General features: G+C 43.3%; 2 protein-coding genes across 5 annotated transcripts in view; one reads left to right on the top strand and one right to left on the bottom strand.

The window, feature by feature from the left end:
- Nucleotides 1-8532, bottom strand: part of FKBP5 (FKBP prolyl isomerase 5) — a 75346-nt gene extending 66814 nt beyond the window's left edge. For all 4 annotated transcript variants that reach the window (XR_004536797.1, XR_004536798.1, XM_033918452.1 and 1 more), the window contains exon 1: nt 8482-8532. The gene's annotated coding sequence lies outside the window, so the exon portion shown is untranslated. The remainder of the gene's footprint in view (nt 1-8481) is intronic.
- A 222-nt stretch (nt 8533-8754) lies between these two features.
- ARMC12 (armadillo repeat containing 12) overlaps nt 8755-26352 on the top strand; it is an 83746-nt gene continuing 66148 nt past the window's right edge. The window contains exon 1 of the mRNA XM_033917501.1: nt 8755-8797. The gene's annotated coding sequence lies outside the window, so the exon portion shown is untranslated. The remainder of the gene's footprint in view (nt 8798-26352) is intronic.

Below are 26352 nucleotides of genomic sequence, written 5' to 3'. Positions count from 1 at the left end.
GAGCCTCGGGATGTCGAGGCGCAACTCCGACACCTGCAACGCCTCGCCCCCGAACGACAAGGAACGGTCGCGCCGAGGCGAGCCTCGGGGCCGCTTAGACTTCCTCGATCGACGCCCCGTCCGAGGTCGCATCGAGGGTGAGGCGTGTCTGGAAGACCCGGAGGAAGAGGAGGAAAGACGGCGCACTCTGCGCAACTTTTCTTTGGGCCTTATACTCCGCTCAGGGGGTTCCCCCGAGGTCGAGGTCCGGGGCGGGGCCGAGACCGAGGTGAACGGGGTCCCAGTACCCGAGACCGAGGTCGCCGAGGCCGGGGCTCCCGAGGGAGCCGAGGCCGGGGCCTCCGAGACCGAAGGCGTCCAGGCCGAGGTCGAGGCCGCCGGAACCGCAGCACGCTGCAACACTTCCAGGGCTCCCGACAGCTCCGATGAGATCAGAGCTCGGAGGAGATCCTGGAAGGCCGGAATCCCCACGAAGGTGGGGAGTTCCGAGTCCGGGGCACACTCCCTGGAGGGCGACCTCGGTCTCGAGTATTCCCTCGGGGTGTGCGGAGTCGAGGTCCGATGCGGGGCCGGGGTCGACCCACCCGCCTTGGCCTAACTCGAGGATGGCTTCTTTGCTGAAGGGGATGGAACAGAGGACTTACCCGAAGCTTGCTTCACTGACGACGCCTTCGAGGAGGAGGGCCGAGGCGAGGCCGAGGCCCCCGAGGACGCCGAGGCCGAGGTCAAGGCCGAAGCCGGGGCCGACGTCGAGGCCTTAGGCGGCGCGTCGACGGCGAACAATTCGGCCATTCTTGCCTTACGGCGACGGAGGGCCCTGTTTTGGAAGGTAGCACAGCGATCACACGAGTCTGTCGGATGTTCGGGCCCAAGGCAAACGATGCACCACCGGTGAGGGTCAGTGATGGAAAGCAACCTCTCGCACCGGTTGCACTTTTTGAATCCCGTAACAGGACGGGACATCCACGAAGAAAAAGAAGAAGGCCGGGAACGTACCGACGTCCCGCGGCCACGGATTCCGGGAGCCCCCGGAGTCCGATGAAAAACGAAAGACTTTTTTTTTTTTTTTGAAGAGAAACGAAAAGAAAGAAACAGCACCGCGAACTAATTCGAAGGAAAACAAACTAAACGCGGCAGCTAGAAGGCAAAAACACTGGAGCTCAGATCCACAGGGCTTTCTTGCTCCGCGGAAAAATTTGAACTGAGGACCACGAGGTGGGATGCGCCCTCTAGTGGGCGAGAAGGCACGCACATGCGTGGTGCAGTGTGCAAACTTGAAACTTTAATCAAGTTTGCTTGAAAAGCTGTCCGCGCCGGGGCTCCGTAGATGACGTCACCCACATGTGAGAATATCATGCCTGCTTGTCCTGGGATAAACATATTTGCCAATATTTTGTTTGTATTATTTCAGAGAGTTAAAGCAAATAATTAGTTGTTGCATGACAGTAACAATGTTTTAGAGCAAAGAATGTGTTACATTATAGTAGTATAGTCGAGATAGATAGGATTAGGGATTGCACTAAAATTCAGAAAGCCTCTATTTCTGATGGATCATAGGTTTCTCATCACAAAGAAAGATTGTTTTATTATTGATTGTACGTGGCTCTTCATGGATAAGTGGTTATCAATTTCTGCTTCTAAGATTTGGGATTGTATTTCTAATGGAAAGTGTTGTCTAGTGCTGCCCGATTCATGATTCGAATCGGTTCAAAACAACAACAACAACAAAAAAAAACAAACGGCTTCCCGATTCGCCTGACCCTCCCCCCTCGCCCCCTAAAGCAGGAGTGCCAGCTGCCGCACCTGCTTTAGAAGGCGAGGGGGAGGATCAGTCGGGAAGTGCTGCTGTTGGCTTCCACCCCCTTGGCCTTCCGCTTCCCCCCCTGGCCTCCCCGCACAGCCGGAACAGCCTGCAAACAAGATCGCGGTGTTAGCGATCTTAGTACCGCTTCGGCGCTGTTTCCTCCGTCGTGGTCCCGCCCCTCCTCTTACGTCAGAGGAGGGGTGGGACCGCGATGGAGGAACTAGCTCCCAAGCTGTACTAAGATTGCAGGATGTTCCTGGAAGGTAAACAGTGCGGGGAGGCCAAGGGGGTGGAAGCCGGATGCCGGGGATGGGGGGGGAGTGAGCAGTCCTTCCGGGTGGGACAGGCAGTCAGGCCTTCAAAAGGGGGGTGGACAGGTCTTCAAGGGGGGGGGGGGGACAGGCAGGCCTTCAGGAGTGGAACAGGCCTTCAAGGGGGAGACAAGCCTTCAAGGGGGGAGGCAGGCCTTCAAAGGAGGAGGACAGGCCTTTAGGGGGGACAGGCAGGCCTTCAGGGGTGGGATGCAGACTTAAAGGGGGCAACAAGCCTTCAAGGGGGAAACAGGCCTTCAGGGATGATGGCACAGGCCTTTAGGGGTAGGGTGCAGACCTTCAGGGGGGGACAGACCTTCAAGGGGGGCCCCGGTATAGAAGTACATGGAGAGAGGGAAGGGGGGGTCAAAGAGATGTGTATCAAAGAGATGTGTATATGCCGGACTTTGGGGAGGAAGAAATGGGTCTGAAAATAGAGGAGAGGGAGAGAGATGATGGACAATGGGATTTAGGGAGGGCAGGAATAGAAAGGGAGAGAAGTTGGACGCAACGGATGGTGTGGAGGGGGGGATAGAGATACTGGATAGGAGGGTATTTAGGAAAAGAAAGGGAGAGATGGTGGACCCTGGGGTGGTGGGGAAGGAAGGAGAGATGCTGGATGAAAGGGTAGTTAAGAAAAGGTGGATCTGTGGAGGGAGACGAAAAAAAGGAAAAGATGCCAGACCTCCTGGGAAGGGAAGAGAAACGGAAAGGGAGGACAGAGATGGATGGTTAGCAGGAAGAAAGAAGGAGACCCTGGCAAACAAGTTATCAGAAGACAACCAAAGCCTGAGACCAACAAAACTTGAATAATGACCAGACAACAAAAGGTAGAAAAACTAATTATGTATTATGATTTTATGACCAATATCTCAGGTTCAGAAAACTTTTAAAAGCATTTCTGTACCAAGACTGGGAGCCAACCCAGAAGTAACTGATATGGTAATTGTAAAAGCCCATTTCTAAACTGTCCAATGCAACTCCTAGAACATAACATGAGCCAAAGATGACCTACTTAAATTTGTAACTATGACCTAAGTGTATTAATAATTGTACTGATCTACCTGTACTAGCAACTCTTGAATATCCATGTCAAACTGCCTATGGTAACTGACCCCAACCTCTTGTAATGTACGGTAATCCAATCTTGAACTGAATAGGTAAAGCTGGAATAGAAAACCTGATTAACATAATATGGCATGTTTAACAGGTTTAACCAACATATTTACCCCCAGATTCTATAAGTGTCACCCAAATTTGGGTATAATCCAGTGATGCATATGCAACTTAACTGGTCCACAAGCCATTATTAACAAGCAACTGGATACTATCAATTACTGACATTAATTAGCTCCAATTAGGAGTTGTGCATGCATCTACCTGTTCTATAGTGCTGGGCACCCAAATCTCATGCTATGAGTTGCATTCTATTGGATTAGCGCTATATGCTATTCTATTAATGAAGAAAAAAAAAAGCCACCACTCACAGGAGCATCCCTTATAGAATAGCACTGAGCGCTAATTTTTCCCCAGTGCCAATTTTTAAGCACAATTTTCTAATCTGGCCCTTAATGTATAAGGCAAAAATTAATTATTTTGTAAATGCACTTTTATGAAAATTGCACTATGTATTAAAAAATGGAAATTTTTCATACCATTTGTTTTGACTTCTGAAAACAAAAATCTATAATGTATAGTGATGTCTTATGCCAAATTATGACATTCAAAAGTCATCTTACAAATATTGGTTTTAGTTTTATGTGAAGCTACTATTTAGATAATTTACCTAACAATTATCTTTTGCAATCCCTGGTCAACTGGGAGTCAACATTTTTTTTCAAAGGTTTCACAAGAAATCAGTTCATCACCTAGCTTCTAATGTGGGGGGGGGGAACCCACACCCAATATAGATACAGTACTTCTAATATTTACATGGCTGAGAAACTTGAAACATGTTAGTGACTAGTACACTAATAAAATGCTTAAAAATGAAGTTTCAAGCATTTTACAGACATACAGTACTAAAATGCAGCACCTCTTTGCACAGACAGTCCAAATTATTTCTCCCCAATTCACTGGAAGGCTGCCCCTCACCCCAACACAGAGAGTTCTTACTGTTCTAATGTATGTTTAGATGTTTGTGACTCACTTGACTGTTTAAGTACTATAATTTTAACTCCTTCCAGTACCACCTGCAGCCTGCTCCGAGCATTCTGGCTGTAGCTCATTCAAGGTTTATTAACTGTTCTTGATTCCAAAACAGTCCTGATGCACGTAGGAAAGTTTCCGCAAACTGCTGTTGCTACTACTCCTAGCTAGAACATGTAGCAAAAACTAATACTGAAAATTTAAAGGCAGACCACAGCTTGATTCATTTTCAACTGAAACTGGTTAGAATCAAGAGCAGTTTATCTTAAAGAAAATTCCATGTTATTTATGTCAGTCGATTTTGCTCCCACCCTCTCTAGTAAGGTACAAATCAGTGCTTCTCAACCTCCTGGAAGCACTCCAAGCCATTGTTTTTCAGGATTATCACAATAAGTTATGTTTGAGATAAATGTGTTTATACTTAAAACCATTGTAGGCAAATTTCTCATGCATATTTGTTATGAGAGTCCTGAAAACCCAACTTGTATGTAGCGTGAACTAGGTCACTGAATTTCAGCCCTCTTCTTTAAAGTGTAATGTCAAGATGTTTCAGAAGGTAGAAGCACTGCCTTACAATCATTGCTCTGGTGCTACATTTAGGAATGAAGTTCCCAGCAGTAGCATTAAGCAGCTCACTTGTCAATTCATAAAACTTTGGGGGTCTATACCTTTTCATCCATAGTAATATAGAAAATCCAGTGTGTCAAGTTATTTTGGGTCACATTTAAGAATAAGATATCTAGGGCCTTTGCAGATTGTCACACCTTTACCAAGTCAGTTTTTGTGGTCTTCTTATATGCCCATCTATCCAGGATGGTGGAGAACCAGCGAAGATCTCATACTTAATACAAACAGACTCCTTTCCCCCATGTCCTTTCCATCAAGTTTTATAATAATCTAACAGCTACTAAAAGTAGTAATACCCTTTCCCAAACATCTTGTTGCCTAGTAGCCTGTGACCCTTCTAGATAGTACACAGCCACCATAACCATGTTGATATCAACCGAATTGGAAACAGCAGACTATAACTTTCCAGAAACCAACCAGGCTAGTAACTGAACCATAATCTGCTGGAAATTTAGAGTATACTAAAACAGGTCCATTTACTAAGCCACACAGCTGAGCCAGTGCTGAGCAGTAAAAGCTCTGATGCCCATTCAATTCCTATGGGCATCAGAGCATTTATCATGCTGGTCTGTGCTGTCCGGCTTAATTAAAAAAAAAAAAAAAAAAAAAAGGGGTGGGGGGGTTATGTTTCCAAGCTCCAAGTTCTACTACTATGAGCACTTAAATCTATTACCTCTAAATATCAAGAGCCCACCTTGTAAATATAAACAACAGCAATGAAGAAGTAGGGTTGTAAAATCATCACAGACTGCTGAACATATGCAAATTTGTTTTTAATTTTTCACAGAAATGGAGAAAAATTCTTGTCAGTTTGAGTGCATTTGTTTTGCATCATTTTACATGTTCTATCTTTATTTATCATTTGTGCATGTGTTTTACATCATTATGCATTTTTTTACATCATTATGTTCTGTGTTTAATATCTTTAATTTTATTGTAAATAGTTTGCAGTTTAATAGGTACAAAAATAAACAGATTAGGTTAAACATACATCCAGGCCTCCTGATAGGTCAAACATACAGCAGAATTAAAAATGAATGAAAACTGGAACATCAACAATGGCACAAACCACAATTATAAAATCATAACAAGCCATTTTCATAGCGTCTCGTTTCCTAAGGTTCTTTTTATTTTATAAAATTCATCAATATTCAAAGTATGAGAAGGCTCTACAAATTAAAACCTTCTGCTCATCTTCAAGCAGAAAACATTTCAGTTTCCCTATGCTACAAATGTATCATTGAAATAAAATGAATACAGTACAGTACTCTGTCTACAAAACTAAAGGGGGTTATGGCTTGATATGGTTCTCAAAACTGTGTGACTAGAGTGCACAGGTTGATGAGCAATTAAATTTTAAAATGGTTAGGAAGTGGCACTAGATAAGGTGACAACAAATCTTTCTAAACGTCAAATCATAATCTCATAAAATATAACAGCTATGTTCAACCAGCAGCACGATGTACAAAAGTCAAATATTTATGTACCGTGAGGTTGTTAATTTATTGCAACCTGAAAAGTCAAATATTTATGTATGGGTGAGGTTGTTAATTCATTGCAACCTGCAGTCATCATAAACCTCCTAAACAAATAGAATTACAATACCATTTCAAAAATCAGTTATCCAACTTCTGTGCTGACAAGTAATCATCTCTCACTTATAAAATTAGGATGGCAGACCCCTTAAAAGTAGTTTTACTACTTGAGATAATTCTGATTGCATTGCACTTAAGAGGACGAGGAATGAAAATGCTGTGACCAAGAAGTTCTTTGTCACAAAATTGCCAATGATCAGGATGGTGTGGAGCTAAAGTAGAAGGGGTAACTATTCAACTACTAAAAGGGGACTTTTTTCTTGATACAGCCTTCGGGCGAAACATGTCGGAATGACAGGTCCCTTCCCGATAATTACTGACAAAGGGAAAACTCAGAAAAAAAGATGAGTGGAAAGATTAATTCTTTATTTACTAAAGTATTGAAGCACTAATGCACTTTATATAAAACACAACGGTCTGATGAGTAGGCTAGTGTCACATAATATTTGGCCACTCAAATCAATTGGCTAATACTAGCACTTCTGGAGACCAATGAATAAGTAAAAATCTTGTTTTTGGAGCACACAAGTGATAGTATAACAGTACAAAGGATTGCTGCACACATTACTTAGTCAAGTAGTTCGTGCGACATATCACCCATAAAAATACACAGATGTGTCCAGCTTAGAGGTTTGCACGGGAACGGGGATTGCGGGTATCCCGCAGGAATCCCCCCTAACCCACATGGACTCCCACGGGGACCCCCCTCTGGCCCATGGGACTCCCACGGGGACCCTCCCCTCTGGCCAACAGGACTCCCACGGGGATGGAAGGCTTTGGAAGCAGGGTTCGTCCATATAATATAATGGACACGTCAGCCTTCGTAAAAGAAGGGGTTTATAAGTTAATTACCTGAACAGAAAATAAAAAAAGGGTTCCACCAAAGAGATTCCACAAGGAAAACAGCAAAAGAAACTGTGGAATTGATGATCCTGTCAGAAGTAATTGCTGCTTTTTATGAGGACGGGCGGGGATGGAGGTAATTCTTTGCGGGGATGGGTGGGGATGGAGAGGATCCTGGCAGGGAGGGTGGGATTTCTGTCCCCGTGCAACTCTCTAGTCCAGCTCACATCCTTTATAAGATCGGCTGTTTTTTTTTTTTTTCAATCATATGATAAAACTACAGATCTGAGGGGGAGGAAAAGATCAGGGGCAAAGAGGACATCTTCCAGCACCGTCTGCTGCCCTTAGAAACCGTAAACTTGAATTCTCTTTAGCACCTTAAGCTTCTAGGAAGACGGTCGAGGGGCCAAGCATAATTCACTAACAAACCGCGAAGTGTGCTTGCAAACACTTTTCTCAGTCCAAATGTCAAAACTGCAGCCCGATGCTTGGCAGAAATACATCTAAAAAAAAAGGGGGGGGGGGGTGAAGAAAGGCGGATAGTAAACATTCCCAGGCAATTTACCCCGGGGAGAGTTTCTCTTTTAGCGTCACCTTTTTTTTTCCTCTCCGGAATAATACATTTTTTTTTTTTTTTTTTAGGCTAGACTTCTGTTTTCCTCATTTATTAGTGGTTTTAAAGAAAAACAAAGAGCGCGAGCCAAACCTTGCAAAGGAGTCGAGTGATTAATAGCCCCCCCCCCTTCCGCTCACGTTCCCCGTTCAAGCGAGGCTGTCCAGGAAAACGAGCGCCTACCGCCATCCTCGAGAGCCCCCTCCCAACATTCGCCGCACGAGCCTCGCGCTGCCTATCGAAAGCCCGCACGCGGACAGGTCACGGGGGGGGGGGGGAACCGCCGCCACCGCGCCGCGCGCTTTCATTGATATTTAGTCATTCATTTTCCCGCCCCTTCGGGGGCTCGGGGGGGGGGGAGGTTACCTCACGGCACACCGGATATTCTTATTATCAGCATCGTTATTCGAAGCGTTTCTTCCCCCCACCCCCCGGAATTTATTTTCTTTGGGGTTTCTCAATCGGGAGCGACAGCCGTCTCCCTTTTCCCGCTCCTCAAATCCATTCACAAAACAACATTAAAAAGCCTTCCGCACGTACCCTCGCCTTCCGCCGCTTCCAACCGCCACTCCGGCTCCCCACACACTGACTCCGGCCGAGGAAGAGCGGCGGCCGCCAGCTCCGCCCCGCCCCACCCCTCAGGCTGGCACAGCCCCCTAGCGGCGGCGCCATTGGCCGCGCCTCAAGTCAGTCTCGGCAGCTAGGCGCCGGAGAGGCAACGCCCTCTTCGCTGACTGGCCGCGGCGCTGCTCCGTAAGGCGACTCCGCCCACCTCCTTTGTTTTTGTACTACGGAGTGGCGGGGGCGCCGGGGTTTAAATGAAACTCTGTCGTCCGATTGGGGCCGAGCAGTACAGGTAGGGCGCGAATTGTTCTCTTCTTGTGTCAGAGGCGTGTTCAACACCTCCCTGACCAGATCTTGGATCACAACTGCTCCGGCAGCCTTTTTGTTCTAGGCATCTCATCGATCATTTGCATTTCCTAATCTGGCTGTAGCTCTCCACCTTCAGAAGCATGAGAAACTTTCCCCAAAAGTTCCAACAAACCACCCACCACCCTTAGTTACAAGTAATTTTGAAGTCCTACGATGGGAAATCGAAGCTAATCCGTTTCGGTGGCATGCAGAGGAACTCCCAGGACCCGTTTGGAAAAGAGATTTGACTTGACTTTTCTGGCCAAATGATTAAAAAAAAAAGAAATGATAAATTATTTATTTTTTTTAATTTTTTAACCCCAAAACTCAGAATCACTATATTAACAAAATCCGACCCATATTCCGTTTCCTTAAATGGACAAAGAATAACATTTGATCACTCGAGGTGTGTTTAATTTTCTTTTTTTTTTATTTGTTAGTGACTTGTGTGGCGGAAGACGAGTTTCGGAATATTCGTTTAACAATTGAACTGCCAGATGATAAATTCGATAATGGCCCGAGATAAGTAAGGAGGGAGTCCTTAAAAAAAAAAAAAATTGAAAATGGTGCAGACTGCAGCGGAAGAGAAAGACTTTCTTTTAATGTAGGATGTGATAGAGAAGGAAAAAGAAAGGGAAAAGTCGTGCAACGTAAAAACAAAAATGGGACAACAAAGGTGCAAAAGGGAAAAGCAGAACTAAAAGAAGGAAAATTGAAGAAAAGAAACCAAATGAAATCGGGACAGCCGTACCAAAAAAGCCAGGGAGGCATAAAACAGTCATGAGACTTGTATCCTATCCTATGATGTATTTTCCGCCCGCTATATATTTGCACCGTTTACGCCCACCCAAAGAAGCTTTTTTCCCCCCCCCCCCAGCTTGATTTATAAACTCGCCGTCCCGAAGTGCCCCTTTAAGACGGCCCAAATCATACCTTACTTCAACATTGCAACACTTCTCGGTTAGTTGAGTCACTTGGAATCTTCAGCCAAATGGCAAAGGGATATTGCGCAATGTGGCTGAAGTGGTTACGCGCGAGTTACCTAGCTGCTGTCTACAAAAAAAAAAAAAAAGCCACTGCTTTTCAAACAGGCTGCCTATAAGATCAAACATCCCACTAAAGACGTCCTCCCTAGGTACAGAATGGCCGGTTTTGAGTAAGGTCGTTTCTGGACTGATCCGCTGCCCTTTCTTTGGGCACCTTAACACTGTTTTTATGGAATCTGAATGTGTTAGTAACTCGTGTGATCATAAATAAAACGAACAAGAAATAAATAAAAACTGGACGGAGCTGAATTTAGCTCATGATTTTTACAGTTTAGAGACCTTGATGCAAGGGCTAGTGCAAGAGTAGACCCCCCCCCCCCCATCCACACACACACACACACACTTAACCCCCTCCCCCCCAGGTCAGTGATTCTCAAAACTTTCCTGGGGAACTCCCAGACAATCGGGTTTCAGGATATTCTCAATTAATGTGTAATATCATTCACTGTATGCAAATTTATATCATGCATACTTCAGTATATATTTGATAAAGTTTTATATTTTAGAATCCTAATATAACAGGAATTATAACAGTTATAATGGCAGGCTGACTTTTTCAGGACTCAGCTGGGCTGTGATGTTAAATTTCTCCAAAACTGTGCTGCTTTTTTTTATTTTTTTTTTCAATGGCAACTCCATTTTTAGGATGTTTGGGGGCCTCTGGGAAGGATTCCCTGTTCCCCAGCAATAGGAAGGGAGGATGATAAAGAAACCAAGAAGCCAGATAACAGGCAGATGGCTTCAAATCTATTCATTATATCTCTAACAAATACATTGCTCAAGCAAAGCTAGTCACCTCTTCGTCTCTAATAATCTGATGTGTTAGTGCTGGAATTGAAGTGTATAGCAATCAGACTTAGTGGAATCTGGTTGTAGGATTTGCTCAGGCATGTGACTGTCCAAAACACACTGTGATCTACGTGATGGTGTCAGCTCAGCAAATTCTCATCTCAGAGACTAAAGCACCATAACATCTGTATTAGAGAATGACACGGTGACAAAATTCATCACCGTTCCTGTCCCCGCGGATAACCACGGGAAATAATCCCATGTCATTTTCTAGTGTCTATTTCAACCTCGGTCCTTCTACACCAGCATTCTTCAAAGCAAAGCTTGCGGGTCAGTGGTTGTGGCCATTCATACTCTGATTCTTATGGGAGCCAAGGATAATGAAGCCATTGTGACATCACTGATGTGATTGGCTCTTAGGCACTGGTGGAATGAGGCATTATGACATCACAATATCTGCTCTGGATACCAGAGACTGTCATTCTTTTGTGTCTCTTTCAACCTCAGTCCTTCTACACCAGCATTCTTCAAAGCAAAGCTTGCGGGTTAGTGGTTGTGCCCAATTATACTCTGATTCTTCCCTCTCTCTTAAAGAATGACATGAAGATGGTTTCCCGCAGGGACGGGAACGGTGATGAATTTTGTCACCATGTCATTCTCTAATCTGTATATCAAAAGAGTGAGCCTCTGCTGCTGCCCATGGAGCCAGATAGGACTCCTCTCAGTCTTGACCTTTACACCATAAACCACAGAAGGGCAAAGCTAATACTAGAGTATAAGGGCTCCTACTAAGCTGCGTTAGGGCTTCAATGCGCAGAATAGCGCAGGCTACAATGCCACGCGCGCTAGATGCTAATGCCAGCATTGAGCTGGCACGGGGTTAGAGTGTGCTAATCTGTTGCGTGTGCTAAAAACACTAGTGCCCCTTAGTAAAAGGAGCCCTAAATTTGGAGGAAAAATAGAAGTCCTAAGAGGTGTTGCTGAAATTCCAGATGGAGTGTTAATGGTTCTGTCACTGCTGGTATGAAACAGGTTTTGTTCGTCTTTTTATTTCAGTCTGGTAATTTTTTCCTGCTTCTTTGAGTCTCCATTTCATTTGGAACCAAAGCTCGGGATCTGGTGCCATCAGGGCTGGTGCAAGAATATTGAATGCCCATGGCGAACCGTCAACTTTATCCAATCCAATCTTTCGGTTTATATACCGGATCATCCTCCAGTCAACAGAGGTTCAACTCAGTTTACACAATAATGCTGTCCTTAGCTGGTGCCCACTCCAAGATTTAATAAGTAAAGTCTACAATCATGATCATCCTATAGTTCTATAAAACTAGATTATTGGACATCATACTTGTAATTATTAAACTTTGTTTAGTACTGATTTTTTTTTGTTTGTGTATCTTACATTGTTTTGCTTCGTTTGCAGCCCGACCAAGAAGAGAATGATGTGGAGCCATATTCCACCTTTTTCTTGACACTTTTCATTTCATGTCATTGAAATGAAAAGTGCCCCAAAAAAGTGTGGAATAACTTGTATGTTTCATGGCTCCACATCATTCTCTTCTTGGTTGGGCTGAGAACTTTTCAGTGGCCCCTCCTATTGTGATGCCATAATGCCTCATTCCACCAGTGCCTAAGAGCCAACCTCATCGGTGATGTCACAATGGCTTGGTTTCCCTATGGAAAGTGTGAAATAACTTGTATGTTTCGTGGTTCCACATCATTCTCTTCTTGGTTGGGCTGAGAACTTTTCGGTGGCCCCTCACAGAAAAGAACGCCAATATGAAAAGTAACACAAGATAATCAATCATATAATTATAAAAACAACAAAATACTTAAAATACACATAACTAAGAGTTCATCTAATAAAACACAAGTACCTGCTATTCTATTCAGTCTACTCCAAGAAAAAGGAAAAAAAGAAAAAGATCTCCCCAAGGAAACTGTAAAAGCTTTCCTGAAAAAGTATGTTTTCAGAAGTGATTTAAACTTTGGAAAAGATTGATCAGCACAAATAAAAGGTAGAAGATTGTTCCAAAAGAAAGGGGAAATAAAGAAATAAGATGCTGATCGTGTAAATTCATATTGTGCTAGTCTTGGGGATGGGAGAAGAAGTCTACTAGAGTCAAGGGAACGCAACGAACGAGGTGTATTCAGAACTGTAATAGGTGCTAAGTAAGGAGGCTGAGAAAAATGAAGTGCCTTAAATGTTAGGTATGAACTGAATGGCAATGGAAAAATTTGAATTAAGTGACCCAATTACAAATTTCAAAAATAACAAAAAATAGGAGCACTTGTAATATATATAATGTGTGTTTTAAAAGACAAGGGAGAAAAAGACCTCAAAATACCCCAAGAATGTGATCAATAAGTCACAACTTTTTGGGGGTGGGTATCATCACTGGTCAAAAACCCTTGAATTTTTAATTTTTAAATGTTAGGTATAAAATTTTAAATTGACATCTGAATTAAACCGGTAGCCAGTGCAGATGTATCAACAATGGAGTGACATGATCATAAAGTTTGGCTTTACACAAGAATCTTGTTGCTAAGTTCTGGAGCGTTTGAAGACAACGTAAGTTGAAGGAAGAGATTCCACAATACACAGAGTTACAGTAATTGATTCTAGAAAGAACAAATGCATGAAGAAGGGCATGTAATGCTTGGGAATCTAAGATGGAACTAATTGATCTAATTTGCCTCAACCAATAAAAACCCTTTTTTAAGCACTTGTGAGACCTGAAAGTCGAAAGATAGTGCCAAATCAAAGACAACTCTCAAATAGCAGAAAGAGTTAACACGAATTAAATCTGTTTCAAACAGACAGATGTTATGTATCGATAGAGATAATAATCCTGTGATCCAAAAAACCATTACTAAAGTCTCCAATGACCTCTTCCTGGTCAGATCCAAAGGTCATTCCAGTCAGTTGGTCTGATCACTTTTCCATTCACTGTGAATCAACTCAAGCCAAAAATAAAACAAAATTATATCAATTCACCCCCCATAATGGTCCGCAAAATCAAAGAGAATACAACTGACTCATCAATTACAAATATTGTCCATGCTCTCACTTCCTCGTATATCCGTTTAGATCTTCCGTCCAGCATCACCACCTGGCTAAATTTCCTCTCTGAGCTTGCAAACTCCATCCTTGATACTAAATGGTTCACAATTAGTGACAAACCAAGGAATAGTTGGTTTCTTCCAGGCTTATCTCTATTAAAAAGACAACTGAAGCACCTGGAACGCAAATGGAGAAAAAAACCTTCCGATAATTTACGTCGAATGCGCAGACTACTTAGCAAATTATATTATGGTGAAATCTTGAAGTGTAAAAGCAAATATGTCAATATGAAACTTGAAGAAGTAAGTAACAACCCACACTACCTATTTAAAATTGTCTACAATATGATCAAGGTCCCAAGCCATATCTGATAAGTATGAATCCTTGACCACTGCAGACTTCACTACCTACTTCAATAACAAGGTGATGAATCTGTTTCATGTACCTCCAAAAACTGCATCAGACTTCAACCCAATGGAATTAAGACCCAACCTTGACCATGAAAATAGACTGAAATACAATAATAAATAGGACCACTTTCAATCAGTGTAGCAAATAATAAACTTACTAAACTCATCAATCCATCTTGACAAAGTTCCATTTTAAAATTCTTTATACCCATAGGGAATAAATTACCCCCATTATTAGTCCATAATTAACGTATCTCTAACTACCAGAATAGTCCTGAAATGCACCAAGGAAGCTTCTATTACTCCCATCGTCATTTAAAAAAAGGTAATTCCGGTAACAGAAACCAATCTCAAATCTACCTCTACTGGCTAAGACTAGAGAAAGTGGTCCTCAGGCAGTTTATAGAATACCTAGAAGACAACAATATACTCCACCCCCATCAATCCAGATTCAGAAGTCATCACAGTACAGAATCATTCTTGTTAAACCTCATGGATAAAATCCTATGCAAAGCAGAATTGGGTTTTAATACTTTATGGATCCAGCTAGATTTAACCGCAGCTTTTGATACAATTTCTCACCTGAAACTTCTCCAGAGACTGTGGTTTGAGTTCCACAGTTCTGCAATGGTTCACTTCTTACTTCACTAACCAATCCTATTCGGTTTATTGGAACAATTAATGCTCTACCAGCAAATCCATTATGTCAAGTGTTCCACAAGGATCTATATTAATACCAACTCTCTTTAACTTGAATCTGGTTCCTTTAGCAAAATTACTAGAGTCATGGAACATCAAATTTCACATCTTTAAGGATGATATTCAACTATATTTGTGGCTAACAATCAAGAAGAATTGCTCTCTGACCTTAATAGGAAACTGATTGATCTTAACATCTGGCTTGCCTAATTGTTAATGCTGAAAAATCATCCGCCATGTGGCTATCACGCAGTCATTCTACACTACTTCCTGAACTAGCTGGCAAACCCATCCAACTCAAGCTCTTAACTCTAGTAATGCGTTGTAATTCTAAATTAAGCTTCACTCCACAATTAAGCCATGTAGTAAAAATTTGCTCCTACCATCTAAGCCTTGTGACAGCTGCGCTCTCTGTAAATAATCTAACAAAGCTAACGTATGTTTTCATTACTAGTTGCTTAGATTACTGTAACATGTTATTTCTAGGGTCAAGCATAGACAATCTATCATGCCTAGACTGCAGCTAGACTCCTAATAGGTGCAAATATCTGCGACCATATTATTCTGATTCTGTTTAAGCTGCACTGGCTGCCTATAATTAAATGGATTGAATTCAAGCTACTTTGCCTTGTTTTCAAGGCCTGGCATCTTTTACTTCTCAATTAGCTACATAAAAAAAACTAATCAGATATCAACCCAGTAGAACTCTAAGATCATCTTGAACAAATCTATGAGAGGACAAGCCAGAATCTCTCGGAGCTCCCTCAGTATCCTGGGATGGATCCCGTCCAGGTCCATATCTTTGTCCACCTTCAGTTTTTCAAGTTGTTCATAAACACTTTCTTCCATGAACGATGTGGTATCCACTCCATTCTCAGGTGTAACTGTGCTAACCAATCGTGGTCCTTCTCTATGCTTTTCTTCTGTGAATACTGAACAGAAGTATTTGTTTAGCAGGTTTGTTTTGTTCTCATCACTCTCCACATAGCAGTTCATACCTTCTTTCAGTCTCATAATTTCATTTTTTGTCTTTCTCCTTTCACTAATATACATGGGAAAAAATTTGTCTCCCTTTTTTATATTTATAGCCATTTGCCCTTCCGCTTGCACTTTCGCCAGACGAATCTCTCTCTTGACTTCTTTCAGTTTCATCCAATAGTCCTTTCTGTACTCCTCTTCTTGATTTTTTTTTTAATATTTCACAAACACCAATTCTTTTGCCTTTATTTTTTCCACCACTAGTTTGGAGAACTATATCGGTTTCCTTTTTCTCTTATTTTTATTTATTTTCTTCACAAAAAGGTCAGTAGCTCTTTTTATTGCACCTTTCAACTTGGACCACTGTTTTTTCACTTCTCTTATGTCTTCTCATCCAATCAGCTCTTTCTTCAGGTACTCTCCCATGCTACTAAAGTCCGTACGTTTGAAATCCTTGAGTTTTGTGTGGCCATCCTCCACTTTGGCTGCTATATCGAACCAAACCATATGATGATCACTACTTCCAAGGTGGGCCCCCACTCGCATATTAGAGACACTTTCTCCATTTGTAAGCACCAGATCGCTTTTTCCTCATGGGTTCCGTCACCATTTATCTGAGCAGAGTCCCTTGAAAGGCATCCACGATTTCCCAACTTCTTTCTGATTCTGCAGACAGAATGTTCTAGTCCACATCCTGCAGGTTGAAATCACCCAGCAATAGCACTTCCCCTTTCTTTCCCAACTTTTGTATATCCGTAATCAGATCTTTGTCAATTTGCTGCGATTGAGTCGGAGATCTGTAGACAACACTCAAGTAGACAGGAGTTCCATTTTCTCTTTTCAAAACAATCCATATCGCTTCTTCCTTTCTCCAGGCCTCCTGCATTTCAGTCGCTTGAATGTCTCTCTCTACATAGAGAGCTACTCCTCCACCTTTTCAACCATCTCTGTCCTTCCTGAAAAGATTATAGCCTGGTATGTTGACATCCCATCCATGAGAATCACTAAACCATATCTCTGTGATAGCAACAATATCCAAGTCTGCCTATAACATCAGGACTTGCAAATCCTGATTTTTGTTCCCTAGACTGCGGGCGTTTGTGGTCATTGCTTTCCAGCTATTATTCCTCAACAATCTAAATTTTTGTGTAGTTTTTAATTTCAGCTCATTTCCTGTTGCATCGTTAGGAAGTGAATCGCTAATATTGTTGATTTCATTGCTATCTTTATTATCATTAAATCTTGTCTTTTGTTTCTTCTGCAGTGTTTCATACCTCCCAACAATATAAAATGTTAAGAACCTCTTTTTCTTTAATGCAAGTTGGTCCAGTGGCTCATTAACAGTACTGTAAACTGCCAGGCTTAGGGTCTGGATTGGAGCATGGCATGGTGACAAATTTCATCACCGTTCCAGTCCCCGCAGATAACCGTGGGAAACCATCTCCACGTCATTCTTTAAGAAGAGGGGGAAGAATCAGAGTATGAATGGGCACAACCACTGATCCTCAAGCCTTGCATTGAAGAATGCTGGTGTAGAAGGACTGAGATTGAGACAGACACTAAAGAATGACATGGGATTGTTTCCTGCGGCGGGGACAGGAACAGTGATGAATGTCATTCTCTAGTCTGGATTCAATTCCTAACTCTGGTCTGTCACTCCTCAGGTCCAATGGGGCAGTGCTCCCAGCTTCTGGCGGGAGAGGAAACCTGTATAATCATCATGTAACAGTGACACCTAGTGGCTAGATTTAGGACCCTTGGTTGCTGGGCTAGCCAAGGATCGTCACTGTCATGATTGGACTGAATTTAGATTGTGAATGATATTTCAAATAAAATAATTTTTTAAAAAAAGGAAAAATCCCTGCATAATTGTAAAAGAAGGCTTATAATGCCAAATCCTAGTTCTGGTTTTGTCTCAACTGCCAGCTCAAATAAATTGTTTATTGATTCCAGCTGAACAAGTTATGAATCAGATAAATAAAATAAATGTATATTTTATCAGGTTTTGAATTAGATAAATGAAATAAATTTATATTTTATTCTTGAGCAGAAAAGAAACCTGACATGACACAGGATGTGGTGTTGGAGAGAGAGAGATATAGGTATGACTGTCCAAACTCCAATGGGTTCCTTGACAACCCCACACCCGCTTTAATAAACAGATTTGAGAATTATTGAGAAAGAGCACATAGTTGCATAACAACAACTTTAGCTGCTAATGTTTTAAAGAGGTATCTAGAGCAGAAGCAATTAAGCTCAAGGACCCACCCTGAAGAGTTAATATTTTTTTAGGCTTTACATTCTAATGGCAGCCTGATCGACATCAAGAATTTTATTTGGAGAGTAAGTCACACAGAGAGCCTTAGAGATCAACCATGACACTTGCATTCTGGCTGACCCATCATTTCAGAAGACTCATCATAATACCTCTATCACATTAAGAAGATAAGAATAGCCTTACTGGGTCAAACCAATGGTCCATCAAACCCAGTAGCCTGTTCTCACAGTGGCCAATCCAGGTCAATAGTACCTGGCCAAAACCCAAAGAGTAGCAACATTCCATGCTATCGATCCAGGGCAATAACAGACTATGGACTTTTCCTCCAGGAAACTGTCCAAACCTTTCTTAAAACCAGCTATGCTATCTGCTCTTACCACAACCTGTGGCAACACGTTCCAGAGCTTAACTATTCTCTGAGTGAAAAAATATTTCCTCCTATTGGTTTTAAAAGTATGTCCCTGTAACTTCATCAAGTGTCCCCTAGTCTTTGTAATTTTTGACGGAGTGAAAAATCGATCCACTTCTACCTGTTCTACTCCACTCAGGATTTTGTAGACTTCAGTCATAACTCCCCTCAGATGTCTCTTTTCCAAGCTGAAGAGCCCTAACTTTTGTCATCTTTCCTCATACGAGAGGAGTTCCATCCCCTTCACCATCGTGGTCGCTCTTCTGTGAACCTTTTCTAATGCCGCTATATCTTTCTTGAGATAAGAAGACCAAAATTGAATGCAATATTCCAGATGAGGTTGCATCATGGCGTGATACAAGGGCATTATAACATTCTTAGTCTTGTTAACCATCCCTTTTTAAATAATTCCTAGCATCCTGTACTGATCTACCTGTACTAGCAACTCTATTGAATGTCCATGTCAACTGTCCATTGTAACTTCCTGGGTAATTGACCCAAACTCTCTTAATGTATTCCGACCTTGAACTGGAAACTTGATTAACATAACATAACATAAAAACCAAGTGGGCTCATCCAGTCTGCCTGTCTGCAGGCTGAGACATTCCTCAACACAGCAGCATAGTTAGAGGATTTATTTACCGTGTAATTTCCATTTGTCAGGACACGATGTAATGTACAAACTTGCCTTAAAAAGCTTTGTATTGGTTACCAAGTGTACTCACCCACACATCATGGAATATTTTTGCGCATTTGCTTAGTAGTTCACTGTGCACAAACATATCTACGGTGGAACGTTTCCCTCCGTTTCTGGACTTCCCATAATGCATGAAATCAGGTTTCATTCTGCATACTAAGCAAGTTTTACCTGTAAAAAGGATTCTTCATGGCCAAATACAAACATATTAAATACACACATTTTAAATCTTCTGTGGGGCAGATGTAAATTTATATAAAGAAGATTTGTGCACTCCTGGGTCTATTTCTAGCATTTATTTTTTTAAAAACCAACAACAGTAAATGTGCATCACACTTACAGTTGGGCTATACCATTAGATCAATGATCCCCAGACAATGTGTATCCTAATTATTCATTTATTTTTATTGGGTCCTCAGAATGTGCAGGCGTTCAGCACTTTAGTTCTTCATAGGTCCACAAACACTTTTTATTTATTTATTTGGATTTCTATCCCGTCCTCCCAGTAGCTCAGAACGGTCTACAAATGAACATACACAGTGGAGAGTAAATAAACATATAAGTAATACAACAGGTTTACAAGAGCTGATTGAAAAGTATTAAGACAGGGGTTGGATTTTTTTTAATTCAGAGTCAGAAGGCTCCACAGGATTTGAACATTTCTCTTTTTTCAAAGTAGCATCCTACACATTCAATACATTTTCTGCAGCATTTCCAAAATGATTCAAAGACGTGCAGTAGACTATTTTGCGACATTGCTTTTAGCGCTCTGGCTCTTGCGTTTTTCACCACCAAAATACAGCAGCGTGACTGATTGTATCACCACTGCATCCTTGCTGTAACCACTCTTTCTAAGTTTAACACAAAATTCAATCACACATCTCTGGCGTACTCTCACAGACATGTCTTCCTCTCACTTTTACTCTCAGTCTCCCTCCCTCTGTTTCTCTGTCTCTGCAAATTTGGGTTGTTGTTTTTTTAAACTTTCTTTAACTGTCTTTCTCATTGGATTCTTTCTGTGTGTCTCTTTCTGCATCCATCCAAAGATATTGTGAAACACTGCCTCTGTATTCACTGTTGTTTCTGGAGTCTGTCCTCACATAGCCCAAAATCCTGTCACTTCAGGGTCCACGTGCTACTGCTGCTTTTTTTTTTTTGGTTTGTTTATGTTTTTCTTACATTTTTATATTGTTCTCCTAGCCATGTGCATTTCACAAGTTCATTTCTTCCTCCTTGGCTCTTGGAGGTACATGTCTGTATGTGGAAACAAGTGCATATATTAGTAAAAATGTACAGAACCTTGGGGATGGAGGTCATGCTATGCTTATCAATAATAATAAAATGCTAGAGGTGCATGCGCTCTTGAAAATTCGTGAGCGCTAGCGCCCTGAGGTGTGCTTCTGTGGCAACATTCTAAACCTCAGGGCGCATGCAGGGGCTGGAGGCGTGCGACTGTGCTCTCTCTCTCTCTCTCCTAACTTCCCGGCTCCAGCGGCGTAGGCAGCACCAGTGGCAGCAACCGAGTGGTGGACAGCAGCTCCACTCCGGCCGTTGATCCTCCACAAACCTCCCGGCTCCAGCGGCGTAGGCAGCACTATAAACACGCTGCTTCGCGCCCTTCTACTGCCGATTTCCTCTGCCGCGTCTCTGATGACAGAGGAAATCGGCAGTAGAAGGCTGCGAAGCAGCGTGTTTAAAGTGCTGCCTACGCGGCTGGAGCCCCGAGGTTTGTCGGTGGTGGGAGGGTCAGGAGCAGGCCGGATGGAGCAGGACAAAGGCAGTAAAAGAAGGGGGAGGGGCCGAACGGAGCAGGGAAGAGAAGGTAAGAGAAGGGAAAGGGGGGGTGGGGGAAAATGCTGCTACTGTTTCTGCACACGAAAGGGGGGGATAGGAGGGAAATGCTGTTGCTGCTGCATCGGGAAGTGGGATGGAAATGCTGCTGCACAGGGAAATGGGGAAAAATGACAGACAGACAGCGGGAGGGAGGGAGACAGAAAGAAAGAAAGACACAGGGGCAGGGAGAGGAACAGAAAGACAGACAGAGAAAGGGGGCCAGAGACAGAGTCAGCGGGAAAGGGAAAGGGGGCTGCTTTAGGGAGAGGGGTGTGTTTGGGGCAAACAGCTTTGCTCTGGGGGGGGAAGACAGAAGGGGCCATGGAGAGACATTTGGGGGGGAGGTGGGTGCTGGGGGCAGACAGCTTTGCTCGGGGGGGGATGGGGAGACAGAAGGATACAGACAGCGGCCAAGGAGAGAGAGATAAAGAAACACAGACAGACAGACACATCTATTCTAGCACCCGTTAATGTAACGGGCTTAAAGACTAGTAAATACATAAAGTCTTAATAGCTACTTATATTGAGGTTGGCAAGTGGCAGGATTTGCATGCACACCCCACTGCAGAACTTTTCTTTCCGTGCTGGGATGGAAGGTTCCTGTAAACAGGGCAAATACTTAAGGTAGCCCCTTCAGCAATATGGGAGCCACTACCCCCCTTCCTTCCACTGCTGATATTCAGCATGTCTTCTGGATCCACCGCCGACCCACATAGGAGCGCAGGAGCAATGAGACAAATTATTGAAATTGAGAAACACTGCACTGTGGGGTTGATAATCAAAACGTAAAACACGTCTAAAAACCTGCCCAAGTCTGCAATTGGATGAACTGAAGGACAGGTTGTCCAAGTGCCGATAATCAAACCAATTTTCTGGACGTGTCGAGGGACTTTTTAGGCTTCTGAATCCCACCGTGTGCCCAGAGCTAAAAGGGGCACGTCGGGAGGAGTGGTTAGGGCGGGATGTGGGCCAACCTAGACTTGGGTTTCACCAAGGTGCGCTAGCGTTTTTAGCGCGCACGCAAGATTAGCGTGCGCTAGCCGAAAAATTACCGCCCGCTTAAAAGGTGGCGGTGGCGGCTAGTGCGGGCGGCATTTTAGTGCACGTTAAAACCGCTAGCTAAAACCTCTTCTCAATAAAACTCCAGCTTTTATCTATAAACTATTAATCCCCTACAATCCTAGTAGAACTTTAAGATCTAATGAGCAAAATTTACTAACCATTCCCTCGCTTAAGATCATCAATACAAGACGGCAGTTTATCTTTTCAGAAACTGCTCCACAGATCTGGAACGCCCTTCCGATTTTTCTATGAAATGAGCATGACCTGGGAAAATTTAAAAGTAATCTAAAAACATTCCTTTTTAAAGATGCCTTTGGTATTTAATCCATTAATCCTTAGACCGATGTTTTAATTATTATATTATAGTTATTTGTCTTCCTCATGTTTTTTCCCTTTTTTGTTCTACTTTTCTATCATGAATTGTATCTCACACCCCTTTTTTACATTATGTTACGAATATGTTGAACCATTTTTAATATTATGTTATTATTTAAAGTTTGTATTGTATTGTTTCCCATTGAATGTATTTTAAATTGTACATCGCTTTGAATTATGATTAAGCGATTAATTAAAAAAAAAGAACCATTAAACTTGAAACTTGAAACTTGTAAAAGGAGCCCTTTTAGTCGTCCTGCAGGAATAATCGAAGGTTTTACTAGACTTATAAGATCATGAAAGGCATAGAGAGAGTAGAGAGGGACAGATTCTTCAAACTTTCTAAAAATAAAAGAACAAGAGGACACTCGGAAAAGTTGAAAGGGGACAGATTCAAAACGAATGCTAGGAAGTTCTTCTTTACCCAACGAGTGGTGGACAACTGGAATGCGCTTCCAGAGGGTGTAATAGGGCAGAGTACAGTACTGGGGTTTAAGAAAGGATTGGACAATTTCCTGCTGGAAAAGGGGATAGAAGGGTATAAATACAGGATTACTGCATAGGTCCTGGACCTGTTGGGCCGCCGCGTGAGCGGACTTCTGGGCATGATGGACCTCAGGTCTGACCCAGGAGAGGCTTTGCTTATGTTCTTATGTTATGTTCTTAGACATCCTGGACAAAACTTATACGTTGTGAGTTAGACGATGTAAAAACAGGTATAAGTGCCAAAAAGGTATCCAAATAAGCACTGCAGAGACAAAGACACACACACACTCCCCCAGTTTTCACTGACCCTGTCACACACCCACAAAGATCAGAATAAAAACGTACATACCTGTCTCCAGAACATCAGCACCTGGTATAGGAAAGCCTAGTAGAGCTGCACAGAGGTGTCTTAAATAGCCTGGGGGGGGGGGGGGTCCTGCACAGAGAGGCCCATAAGCCACTCTAACCACTACATTTATGGTGGAACATTTGTGCCCCCCAAACCCTACTTTACTGCCATATAGGTGTACCTGCAGCCGTAAGGGCTATTGGGGTTGCAGGCAGGTGGGTGTAGTGGTTTGGGGGGGGAGCTCACCATAACCTATAAGGGAGTTCTGACGAGATGTTAATCTGGCACCCTTTTTGTGAAGTTCACAGCAGTGCCCTTTAAGGTGCCTCACTGCTCTGTTGCCATATCTGGGTGGCCAGTCCATTACAGGATTGGCCCCTCTCACATCCTAATGGTCTTGTTCTGGGCATTTGGGACTTGGATGAAATTTTGGTCAAAAATGTGGTATAACCATAGACGTCCTGGTGGTCTGGACGAACAACAGCCTGGACGTCCAGATAGATGATTTAAAAAAATAAAATTCTAGACGTATTATTCAAAAATTGGCATTTTCCCACTGCTAACTTTGGCATTAGGCAGCATATGCCCAAATCGGACTTAGACGCATGTTTTGATTATGCCCCTCCACGTATGTAAGTTTTAGGCTGCTTTGATCTTCAGAACAGAGAGTTGCACGGGGACAGAAATCCCACCCATCCCCGCCTATCCCCGCCAGGATCCTCTCCGTCCCCACCCGTCCCCGCCAGGATCCTCTCCGTCCCCACCCGTCCCAGCCAGGATCCTCTCCGTCCCCGCCAGGATCCTCTCTGTCCCCACCCGTCCCAGCCAGGATCCTCTCCGTCCCCGCCAGGATCCTCTCCGTCCCCACCCGTCCCCGCCAGGATCCTCTCCGTCCCCGCCAGGATCCTCTCTGTCCCCACCCGTCCCAACCAGGATCCTCTCCGTCCCCGCCAGGATCCTCTCTGTCCCCACCCATCCCCGTCAGGATCCTTTCCGTCCCCACCCATCCCCGCAAGGAATTACCTCCATCCTTGCCTGTCCCCATAAAAAGCAGCAATTACTTCTGGCAGGATCATCAATTCCACAGTTTCTTTTGTGTTTGTGCTGCTGTTTTCCTTGTGGAATCTCTTTGGTGGAACCCTTTTTTTGTTTTCTGTTCAGGTAATTAACTTACAAACCCCCTCTTTTACTAAGGCTGACGTGTCCATTATATTATATGGACGAACCCTGCTTCCAAAGCCTTCCATCCCCGTGGGATTCCTGTGGGCCAGAGGGGGGTCCCCGTGGGAGTCCCGTGGGTTAGGGGGGGATTCCCGCAATCCCCGTTCCTGTGCAGACCTCTACTTCAGAACATGCAAGATATATGCATTTTAAACGAAGTAAATACATATTCTCTATTTGTCTTTATTTACTTTCATATTTGTACAGCAAATCTCCCTAGAGGGATGTTTTGTTATAACTGTGAACCCTATTTGAGGAGGATCTAAACTAGTCTTTTCTTCTGCACACTTTCTCTCATTTTCCCCCAAACATTCCTGTTTGTGTTAATTCCAACAGTGGTTTTTTTTTTTTTGAGTACTGAGACTTCATCGCAGGTCAGTGCCCCACCCTGTCCCCAAAGAGGAGCAGAAGTGACTGTGCCAGCACGGAGGTATAAATAGGAAGAAGAGAGCCCTGGACCTGGGTCACTGGTAACACAATGTACTCACTGTGCCATGCTGGACAGAAGCTGTTTAAGCTTCAGCAGAGTTTTCTCTGAGCTGCATTCTTGGATACGGGGCAGGGCAGATCTTGTCACTCTGTTATCTGCCCCCTCACAGAATTCTCTGGCATGGCTGAGATCTTGTCTCTCACTCACAGTGATTTCGTTTTCTGATTCATTCACTGTTTGTTTGTTTTTCTGCTCACCATATACAGTGGAGCCTCGGTTTGCGAGTAACCCGGTTTGCGAGTGTTTTGCAAGACGATCAAAACACTCAGCAAACTTTCGTCTCGCAAAACGAGTGTTGACTCGCTACACGAGCTCAAACTAGGGTGGTCCTGCGTGCTTGTGCGTGGTGCGCGCGTTGTTGGAGAGGCGCCGGCTTGACGGGGGAGTTCAGAGGTCCTGCGCATGCGTCTGGAGGATGGCGCACGGGGACCCCGGGGAAAGGAAACCACCATGTTGCAAGGGCTGCAGCACCCACAGACAGGTACCCACCCACCCCTGGGCCACCATAGTAAACCTTGGTTGTGGAACGAATTGTTTCAGTTTACATTGTGGCCTATGGGGACGTGCTTTGATATACGAGTACTTTGGATTACAAGCATGTTTCTGGAACAAATTATGCTCGTAAACCAAGGTACCACTGTATATTGTCAGTACTTTCTGTGTATCTCTCTTGTACAAGTTGTACTTAGGTGATCAGAGCAGCCTCGTCTTTTTGCAACACAAACATAGTAACATAGTAGATGACGGCAGATAAAGACCCGAATGGTCCATCCAGTCTGCCCAACCTGATTCAATTTATATTTTTTTTAATTTTTTCTTCTTAGCTATATGTGATTGTGTTGGATAGACATACAGTCACTTCCCACATATTTCAAGTTATGATGACAGCAAGGATATCAAACGAGAAAAGTCCTCTACTTTACGGAGAGGGTGGTGGACGCCTGGAATGCGCTCCCGAGAGAGGTGGTGGAGAGGAAAACGGTGACTGAGTTCAAAGAAGCGTGGGATGAACACAGTAGATTTAGAATCAGAAAATAATATTAAATATTGAACTAGGCCAGTTACTGGGCAGACTTGCACGGTCTGTGTCTGTGTATGGCCGTTTGGTGGAGGATGGGCAGGGGAGGGCTTCAATGGCTGGGAGGGTGTAGATGGGCTGGAGTAAGTCTTAACAGAGATTTCGGCAGTTGGAACCCAAGCACAGTACCGGGTTAAGCTTTGGATTCTTGCCCAGAAATAGCTAAGAAGAAAAAATTAAAAAAATTTAAATTGAATCAGGTTGGGCAGACTGGATGGACCATTCGGGTCTTTAT

Source organism: Geotrypetes seraphini, chromosome 13 (genome assembly GCF_902459505.1).
Source record: "Geotrypetes seraphini chromosome 13, aGeoSer1.1, whole genome shotgun sequence".
NCBI classification, from domain to species: Eukaryota; Metazoa; Chordata; class Amphibia; order Gymnophiona; family Dermophiidae; genus Geotrypetes; species Geotrypetes seraphini.
This window is presented reverse-complemented; position numbering and strand designations above follow the sequence as displayed.